At 43.4% G+C, this 10,468-nt stretch overlaps 1 long non-coding RNA gene across 1 annotated transcript; it reads right to left on the bottom strand.

The window, feature by feature from the left end:
• Window positions 1-366: 366 nt before the first annotated feature.
• On the bottom strand, window positions 367-8,977 carry LOC118165788. The gene is made up of 2 exons (XR_004750240.1): window positions 8,290-8,977; window positions 367-2,251 (listed from the first exon to the last, which is right to left on the bottom strand). It is a non-coding gene; the product is annotated as an uncharacterized LOC118165788 (long non-coding RNA).
• Window positions 8,978-10,468: the final 1,491 nt, after the last annotated feature.

Genomic DNA, 10,468 nt, shown 5'->3' with positions numbered 1-10,468 from the left:
TTCTTCATAACAAGTTTTCAGATAAGTTTACGTAAGACAAAGATGTGTACCACTGCCAAGGACCGCGCATCATACCTCTGCAATATATGGTAGAGTCAAGATTCAGATCACAGGTAAAAGACCTCATCACCACTTTGTCTTGGTCTGGTGCAGTCTTAACCTCATGACTTATTTCAGGAGCATTTGTAAATTCTTTATCCTTGCCATGAGGGAAGGAAAGAGAGAGAGAAAAATCACAGAACACCTTCTTTGTTCTCTTGTAATGGTAACAGAATTGAAAAATTCTGTATTTCGGATCCATGTTAGTAGTAAAGATTGTGTAACTTCCTTAGTACTTAAATGTTTCTTTCCTTCATCTTCTTCTCACAAAGACCTCCTTTACCATAGAGGGATTTCTTTTTCGTGGGATCTGTGTTCTATTGGATGCCTTTATTTCATTTAACAGGAGGAGAACATGGAGATACCTCTTTGAATGGAAACAACACGCTCCGTGGATTTCTGGTCAAATTCTAATACATTTGACTTCTCGCATCAGGAAACCTTAGTAGCATTGTTAGTCATTTCATCCCCTAGTAGAATGGAAGCCCAGCATTATAAACTGGAAGCTCTGATCTTCTGATCACAGGTTTTGGAGACGAGGTCTGTGAGAGCTGGGGGTTGGGCAGAGAAGGGGAAGAGGGATTTTTTTCAAGTCTGAAATAAGCAAGTCCCTACCTCTTCGCCTCCTATAAGCAATTCTTTTCCATTTTAGCAAAGATGTGACAATTCTTTTAAGCACACAGCAGCTCCAGAAAGCAGCAGCACCCACCTGAAGCGGAAGGAGGAATAAATGACCACGCAATGAGAAGGCAATCATTTTAGGTCAAGTGTTTCATGATGATGTACGGGCTAACAGACTCCAAACCTTGTCATGCGTCCCATGAAAAATCAGTGGTCGAGTCGCCTGGACTTTATTTCAGCAGCAAGCTGAAGATTATTCTCTAGAAATGTAACCATATGTTTGCACACTGACTCAACCAATTAAGATCCTGTTTAAAAGTATTGATTGTAAGAGATAGCATTTTAAATTTTAATCATTATTATTAGAGAAAAACTGTTCTAACTGCAGGGAGTCTGTCCTTCACACATTAGCTTTAGCCCCTGGAAGTTCTGGCTTCGCATATGATAAATGTAACTTGGGCAGTATCTTGGAAGTAAAGGGAACTGCGAGAGTATGCTTGAATATTATGATGGCTGCATGGAAAATAGGTGCAGCAAGGTTAGGCTGGATACCAGGGTTGCCTTAGCTGATTATTTTCCTGATTATTTTTTAAAATAAGAGAGATTTGTAATTGTTTCAGTTTACTTCCCTGCACTATAAAAAGTGATGGGATTCTTAACACCTGTGTATTGAAATCTATTGCATAGGCCATAATGCCTACAACACATTTGTCCACAAGATTAAAACTGTTACTAGCCTATGTTGATAGGGCATTTCTAGGAGATATGCAGAACCCAAGGCTGAACTTCACGGTGCTGACTACAAGCACCTAAAACTTCCAAAAGGCCATCGTTCATCTACATCTGACAAAAATAAATTTGACACCAAGTGCCTTGGAAGGCCAATATAACTTATTGGTGTCATTTGGTTCCGTTACGTCCAAGAGAGGAAATTCAGGCCAGCGTAGAGAGCCTTTACAGCAATGTAGATCACTCCTGAAAGGGCCAAGGGGCACCATCCGATGGTGTTCTTGACAAATGGCTCCCCACACTTCTTCTAACTCAATACACAAGAGGGAGCTAGATAAAGGGCCTGTAGCAGGTAACAGTTCTTTGTTTCATCTGAACACGTTCTGCCCAGCTTGCAAAGAGATGGCAAGTTCAGATGGCAAAACACAGTCACGTAATCCATCACTTAATGCATCCTTTGGGTTCCCTGTGTGTGATCCTCGTGCATCCAGTGCAGGCACTTAACCTGTCGCATGGTCAGCCTCTCTGGAGCTTTGCATGTTTTCCCCTTGCATGCATCTCTTAGGCATTTGGCTCAGCTGTTTCTATAGGTTCTGGATTTGGTCCTGAAGCTATCAGCAGAATTTATACACGTTGTTAACGATACTGTGCCCGGCTTAGAAAGCAGAGAAAAATAGGCAATTTTATAGAGTCATAGAGGGGATGCTACCAAAATGAATCGTGCTGGAATAAAATATAAGCAGTGGCATCAGGAATGCTGGAGAGGGAAGGCAGGTTAGCTCCAAATTCCAAGATGATGAATCTGCATGGAAAACAGTAACAAATGGTGCTATGAGCAATTATACAGAGCGTAACTGACATTTAGAAAGAGTCAACAGATAGTAATAAAAAAGAACACAAGTGAAAGATAATAACTTTGAGCCCTGGAAACAGTCATACCCCCTGCAAAAACTAGCCTGCTTGCAGTCTGTTTCAATATAAAAGAAGCACAGCTATGGTCATCCAAGGCTGAGAATGAAAACCTGCACTTGGATTCAGCCTCTGGTGCAAAACAGATCCACAAGCCGTGCCTGTCATCCTAGGCAGCATGCAGACCCGAGACAAATCATGTCAAGGTCTTCCATCTGCCCCCTTTCCAACACTGCAGACACATCAGGTAATGCACGCTTCTTACCCTGCAGCTTCAGATTTCTTAAGAGGCCCATATCTTCACCAGGCTAACTACTGTATTAAGCTCAAAGGTGAAGACCAAGTTAGAACTAAGTCTGGGGCTAAATACTGAAGGCAGCATAACAATAAGTCGGGAGACCAGAGAAGCAAAGAGTCTACCAAGCTGAGGAGCATGGTCAGAAAGCCATAGAGCCAGAAGTTTGAAAATCTCTGTTCTAAGATGTCAGGGCTGGAACAAGGTGAGGTCTAGGAGCCTAACACAAAGGAGACAGGAACCGGGGATCAAGACCAAGCAAACAGGAATGAAAAGCAGGAGAGACAGAAGCAAAACTACAGCCAAGTGGCACTGCAGACTGCCAAGAGCAAGTGGTGGAGTTGCCTGACACATCTGCTGTTAGAGGAAATTAGCCAAGCCTTAGCTCCTGCACAGCTGGGCCACAGTCCTGGTCGCCCTACTGCATCCAGCTGCAGGGACCGTAGCCCAGGCAGAGCCCAACAGTGTGGACAAATGTGCACCAGCTTAAAGCTGGACCTGCAGGAGTAGCTCGTCCCTATGAATTTACTGGTGCAAGCAGCAGATTCAACTCGGTGTATGTATCCAGTGCAAATCCACTGCCCTGATTCGCCTAAATGTCTTTAAAATTATAGCTTTAATTAAACGCCGCAAGTTTGTGCGTTGGAAAGGGCTTAGTGTAGAAGCAATAGATGTATTTGATGGCAGGCAGCAGTGTCAAGGTTCCCAAAAGTGGAAAGACATCCCCTCGTCTCCCCCTGCTGGCCTGCGCATCCAGGAGCGGAGTGCCTGGGAACAGCCGCCTCCTCTGCCTCGCCTGTGCCAGCACTTGGAGAAGCTGCAGGAGGGGACCCTTGGGAGCAGCCTCCAACATCAAACCGTTCTCAAGATGCTGGCAAAGGCTTAAAGCCACAGTCCTGCTATCAAGAATTAGTCATTTGCTCCCAGGGAGTTCATCCTGCAGGCTCCGGTTCTTAATTAGGCGCTGCTCTTAATGGGAGGCTACAGAATACAGAATTTCACATTGGGCCTTAAGATGTTATCCCCGTGAATATTAAAATCTCCCAGAAAAAAATGAAATATATATATATATAAATTAAGAAAGGAATGGAAGAAAAGCTCATTCATTTTTTAAAATGTACTTGCAGCAGCAAACATCACGACAGACAGATGCCTGCATAGAGAGAAAGGAACAGCATTTGAAGGAAACGGGAACAGCAAAGAAATGAGACACACGATCAGTTCATGTTATAGCCATCCCCTATCTGGTTAATTTAACTATGGCGTGGAATTAAAAACTAGCAGCCATAGGAGCAGCTGACGAGATTCTGAAGCAAAATGGGATGCTCAGCCTGTTTAATACCCAGGATGCCTTTCTGCCTCCTTTTTCAGGAGCAATGCTGTTGTCAGAGACAAAAGGACAAGGAGGAATGCATGTAGTTGTTTTTGCAGGAGTAGAGCCTTATTTGTTTTCATAAAGGTGCCATGGTTTATTATTTATTTTTGCTGTCTTCTGCTGCCAGAAAGAGTACAGGCTAAATCCCTGCTCCTGTAAAGGTAACATGCGTGGAACACTTCCTGGAGTAAATGATTTATTCAAGTGCCATCAGTGCCAACCGAGGGCTTGGTGGTAGCAAGCAGACCATAACTGGTGCTAGGGGTGAGATCACTAATAAGTTAATACCCAAGAAATAAACACTGAAAAATTCAATTTAATTGCCAAAAACTCCCAGAATATAAAGCGGCTTGTGATGTATTATTTAAAGCAGCGTGGTGAATATGAAAAGGAACAACAGACCAGAACGTGTTTTCTGCACTGGCCTCCTGTGCTATGCCTTTTCCTAGGAAGTTTGCAATGGAAAGAAAGAACAGAACAACCTGATCTCTGAACGTGTGTCCATAAAATTCCCAAATATTTACAAACCGAAACACTGAAACCTGGAGATTACCGTACAGTTTAAGGAGCTCTAATGAATACAGTTGTTGTCTTGAATTAAATGTAGCTGACTTATTCAGACTGGTTTAGTGGCAGCATTACAAAATATAGAAATCTTCAATTAATTTTTAGTCAGACTGGTCATAATTTATACACTGAGAATCCAGACTCCCACTTACCCCAAGGCTTTAAATTGCTGTAAGATGCAAAGCTGCTTTATAATGGTTATAAGTTACACTTGCACTCACTTAAAATCCATTTTATATTCCCGGGGTGATGAAGAGCAGCCCTAATGTAAGGCAGAACCAGGTTTCTAATTGACTACCAACATTCTCAACCAACACTGCACGTTCAGGGCTGCGGGCTTAACCAACTGCTGCACGGGGACTCCCTCACTGCTCTGGGGCCCTGCTGCTCCCCCACGGCTTTCCTGCAGGGCAGCCTGCAGGATCAGGTGTTAATATCCTTAAACAACAGCAGAAAAGTCAACAGCCAAACACCCCCCTTCTCCCGCGTGCACCTGCGTCATTTAAAAACATCAACCTTGGGCACGTCACAGAACATCCTTTCAATCATACTTTAATCAAAATTGCTTTTCAGCTTCTCAAGTTTTATGTAAGAATCACATGAGCTGCTTTAATCTTTCCTCCTCCTCCCTCGCTCCTCAAAAGAAAGTTTCAGTGCTCTGTGCTTACTCAAAGAATGGCATTCAGCACAGCAACAGACACATAAATCTTCTGAATTGCTAAAAAAGTGTTACCGAGAGGCTGGTATAGCTCTAGATGATGACAATCAAGTGCACAGGACTGGGGAAGGCAGTTGAAAAGCACTCAGATAATATATTTTCCTTTTAAAATATCCTTATTGGTACAGGGCACATCCATTCTATAAATAGATGTGCCCTACAGGATAGGGCAATTTCATCATCTTGACTTTAATGGTTTGTGAAAATAATTTAAACCATAAGCCAGGAACAGACATTAACATTATTCAAAACTATGAAGATGCTTACTGAGTGTAAGTAAATATTCTTCAGTTATTCTCGCCATCTTAACATTGCCAATAAACCTAATGCTTGTGTTAGTTGCTTTGTATGACACTGCGTTCTGCCTAAGAAGGAAATATTTCTCTAACTCTCCTGGAGTTCACAGCTATCCCAAGAGTAATGACTTCTTGCTGGTTGTCATCCAAAGGATGTTGTCAGCCCCTCAGTAGTTCATTTCGGGTGAAAATAACCCTTGTGCTGTGGCCAGGCCAAGATCATATACCAAATAAGTCCCATTAAAATCTTCAGATAAGGCCTAAGTGATATTTAAGTACTCCAGCACCGGCCTTCTGCTCAGTAGCGAATTCATCGCATATCTGCAAAGATGGGTTTGCTCTGAGTTAAAAACTAGCAAGGGCTTAGCCTGGCCTCAGTGTGGGGACCGGTGAGGCCAGCTCCAAAATCCCAGCGAGTAGCCAAGGAGACGCAGGCTCTGCCCGATTCTCGTAAGTTTTCCACTTAAGCATGTCAGCAGGATCACAGCCATCCCGCCGGAAGATCTGGATGTTGCTGCAGCACGGCAGTCCCTGGAGATTCAAAGGCCAGGAGCAGTGCTGATGCTGCGGCTGGTGCTGAACAGGGAGCACTAGCACCCCATGCTTGGGTCCTGTTCTCCCTCGCTAGGGAGCAGGGTGTAGAGGGAGCAGCCATGTCCCGTCCACACATACACCCATTGCAGGCCACAGGTTTACATTAAAGAGCAAGGGGCAGGAGATGAGTCAGAAAAAAGTGATTGCTGCGATGCAGGTAAACAATTAAATGTGGTCTACCGATACACTGAGATCCTACCAGACAGCAGATGGCCTGAGGAGTGGGTCATGACCTCCATCACTTCACTAAAATGCTTGACTTTTGCCCCATCTTGTCCAGACTTTGCTTGAGCTGACACCTTCTATTCTCGCTCCGATTTCTTCTAGGTGTTGGGTCAGCTGGAAAAAAGGTCTTGTTCCTTCTGGAAAGAAGCAAGACAAATGGATGTTTCCAGCACCATATAATTAGAGTGCAAAGCATGGCCACAGATAAAATATAGATGCATGTAAAATATGGGAACCAGACCTTCTGCCTTGCTAATGCAATTATTCATACGCATGGCAACACAAATATGCTGTGGAAGGGAATCTGTGTCAGTGATAATGTTTGCTCAGATATTCGCTTGCATATTCATGGACTCGGAGAATATGCAGTGGGAAATGATGGGTCCACCTCCTTCCATTTCTGTGTCCTCAGAATCTCCCTCCTTTGTTTTCCTTTCTTCTTTTTCTTTCCTTTTATTGTTTTTCTTCTTATTATTGTTATTAATTATTATTATTTCCCATCCCCCCATTTCAGAAGTACCTGGAAGAGTATTTCAGACAAGCTTTCTAACAGCATGATTCCTCTTAATAATGCAGATTGCACCGTGCACATACAATCCTTTGCTCCTGGGAGAATCTTTGTCATGGCCAATTAGGGCTGCTGGGCCTTTTCTGTCTTCCCTTTCCTCTCATTTTCTCCTTCTCTTTTTCTTTCTCTCTCCTCTCTCTCTCTCTTTTCATTCTTTCCCTCCCTTCCCTTCTTTTGTCTTTCCCCTCATCTTCTTAGCTCTGTTACAGCCCCTGGCAGGCAGAGATAGGGAAGGATGAAGAGGGCCCTACTGTGACATTTTCCAGAGATTCTTTCCCAGGAAGGAGCCATTTCACAGCATTCCCAGAATATACTCTCATAGTGTCCAGAAACACTTTCCAAAGTATTCTGGAGACTCTTAATCTTAAACTCCATTACTGCAAGTGATCTCCAATTTCTCCCCATCTCCCGTGTACTTTGAATGATTTCAGGCTTTCTTTGGCCAATGTTTTTGAAGTATCTACCAAAATACATTTGCAGGTAAAATATGGCTATGTAGCTCACAAAAAAAAAAAAAGGGGGGGGGGGGGGGGAAGATAAAAAAAAAAATTTTTTTTCCGTTAAAAAAAAAAAAAAAAAAAAAAAAAGGAAGAAATTGCTAATACTGCTCTAAATACATAGTCACTGCCAACAGTAACACACATAGCAGCCAGCTTCCATCTGCATTGAGATTTCCCAGACAAGCTGTACGGTATCGCTCCAGAAACTGCTAAGCCTTGGCAATAATCAAAAGATTGGTGGGGAGACACTGCAGAGGCGTTGGATAAAGTTAATCGGGCAGGCCAGTGGAACAGATACGAGCACAGAAGTGAGGGAGAAGCAGCTGTGGACCCACCAGGGACAGACAGCAGCCTCTGAAGCTCTGCGTATTTTGCTGGTCGTCAGAGAGAGCCTATTCATCTATATGATGTTAATATTTTCATATTATATAAGAATATATCATTCATACATAATGCTCATGCTATGTGAAGATCATATGGGAAAGCTCTTATGAATAAATGCTCAAAAAATTAAATTTGCTTTCTCCTAAGAGTATGCTGAATGCCCAAGTGAAGGAGGAAAAAGAGGCTTATAATTTCTTGTATTCAGCAGCATACAGATGCTTTCAAGACTTTTGTTTACTTTATATTAGACTAAGAGTATATATTTATTATAATTCAGGGAACCTCCTCTCATTCCTGCTACTTCTTGGTAGGATTTATCCTTAGTGCTAAAAGCTACCATTTGGCACCTTCCATAATTGCTTGTGCAGAAGGACGGGAACACTTACACCCTTCTTTCTACCTTACTCACCAACCACAGAGCATCGTTTCCTTTCCTTGCACAGATATACGCAAGTAATCGGCAGCAAGAGAGCTTCACATTTCACATTCAGAGATGCAGTGCCTGGAAGCCAAACACAGCAAAATTCAAGCTGGGGGACAAGACACACGTCTTTAACAGTGTGGGTAATTAACCATTGGAATTGCTTGCCCTGGAATGTGCTTAGACACTTGGAGCTCTCCCATCAAGGCTGGGTGTCTACAAAAAGATGCCGACCGCTTCGACTGCAAGATGCTGAGCTTGGTGCAGGAACCTCTGGCCTTGCTATGCAGAAGGTTAGACTAAACAGTCCCTAGGGCTTTAGTGGCTAGGAGACAAATACAGAAACACAGTCAAATGTAAAACAGTTTGCACAAATGCTGGTAATATATGCTATTTATGAATTCACTTTGCTGAGTATTTCAAGCACTTGAACTTCAAATGAGCTCTCTGTGGGTATCTGCACAACTCATACCAGAATATACAACATGCACACCAGGAAGTGTACAACTGGGAGACAGCACAGCTTCAGGTAAAAATTCCCATAAAATGTAAAGCCTGCATCTGCACACTTTTGTTCTTGTATTCTTTTTCTTACTCAGTTCTCTTTAATAGCCTGAAAGTGAAGAACTGCTCTCCAGCAGTAGCAGTATACCGATGGGCTGCAGCTGGAGAACTGAAGGGCAGAAGTTCACCCCAAAGTCAGCCCTTGTAGCCCTGCATTGGCCAAGACCAAGATGCTTAGACTCCCAAGGCACTGCAATTTGGATTTCCTCTGATACACCTGTATGTCTTCATCATTTAATTTGTATAAGCCACAGTCAAGCTCAGCGTAATTACAGTTCTGTCTGGCAGCTTTAGCCCCCTGCAAAGCAAAATCCTGGTAGGAGAGAGTAAACAGAAAAACTCCACCCAGCCCTCACCAGCAATTAACAGAAAGGAGCTTCAGCTTCATTGCTGGAGCTTTCCCTAGGAGCACTGGTCACCCAGACCAGGCGGCACAAAGGCAAAGCCTCACAGCCCACGCCTTGATGGTTTGCATAAACATTTGGCTTCTAGCCAGAGAGCCAGAACCCATGGCAGCTTCTCCTTCCTAGGAATGGTGTATTTGAATGCTGGATGTCCCGTGTCCTCCTGCCACCTCCAATTAACTCCAGAAGTTCTTTATGGCATTTTATGCCAGCGAATTCTTCAACCCAGCCTGTTGACTAGGTGGCTCTTTTTACCAAATACCACACACCGAGTACCTGTAGGAAAGCAAAATAGGACATGCATGAAAACGCCAGACTGTTTTTCTTCGCAGCTCAGCGACAAAGTCCCTAATGTGACTGTTTCACACCCCTGACACAGTGTGACATCTTTCTAGTGCTACTAGTCCAGGTTACTGCTCACAGTCTGTCATGGTTTTTCTTAACTTTAGCCAGTCATCCAGATGCCAGATAAATTCAATTCAGCTATTCAATTGCCAGATAAATTTCATCAACTGGACTAGGTATATGGAATATTTTAGCCAGAACTGTTCACTGAAATTTACCTTGTTTAGGGTTGGAAAAAAAAAAAAAAAAAAAAAGTAAAGAAAAAAAAAAAAAGATGACACTCAGCCCGTTCAGCCTGTGCATGAAAACCACTAAAGGCAGCGGTTTTGCCTCACTCCTCAATTAGTCCATTTATTTCAGTGAAGCTCCACAAGCCTCCATAATAGCTAAATATGTCTCCTAGGATCCTTTTACTGCCCAGCTCAGTCACCGTGCAATCCAGAGCCCTCTGAACCCGCACCAAAGCGAGGTGAGGTGGTGATCTCGGAGAAACCAGGCCTCTCAGATGAGACGTCAAGCTGGCGTCCCTGCAACTGCATTTCCAGACAATAGGACTAAACCGAACCAGCTGGAGACAGCCCAGTCCTGTAGCCACAAATGAGTTGGTTGTCATTTCGAATTGCAAACTCTCCTTCAATGTTTCTGCATTTTTCAGCTCAAGAATTGTGAAGGAAAGCCTGGAGCTCTGCGATTTTTCAAAATGTGATAGGTGCCAGCAGCCTATTTATCCACCACACGGTTGTGTAAGAGTGGATCAACAAGTCCCGCTGCTTTTCCCTTCCCATGCCACGGCAGACATGAATTAAATCCTAGTCTGTGATGTTTGCTGTGTGTTGATGGCTTTTTACCTGAAA

This window comes from Oxyura jamaicensis, chromosome 4 (assembly GCF_011077185.1).
Source record: "Oxyura jamaicensis isolate SHBP4307 breed ruddy duck chromosome 4, BPBGC_Ojam_1.0, whole genome shotgun sequence".
In the NCBI taxonomy this organism is placed as follows: domain Eukaryota; kingdom Metazoa; phylum Chordata; class Aves; order Anseriformes; family Anatidae; genus Oxyura; species Oxyura jamaicensis.
The sequence above is the reverse complement of the archived record's forward strand: the minus strand, read 5'-3'. Positions and strand labels throughout refer to the sequence as shown.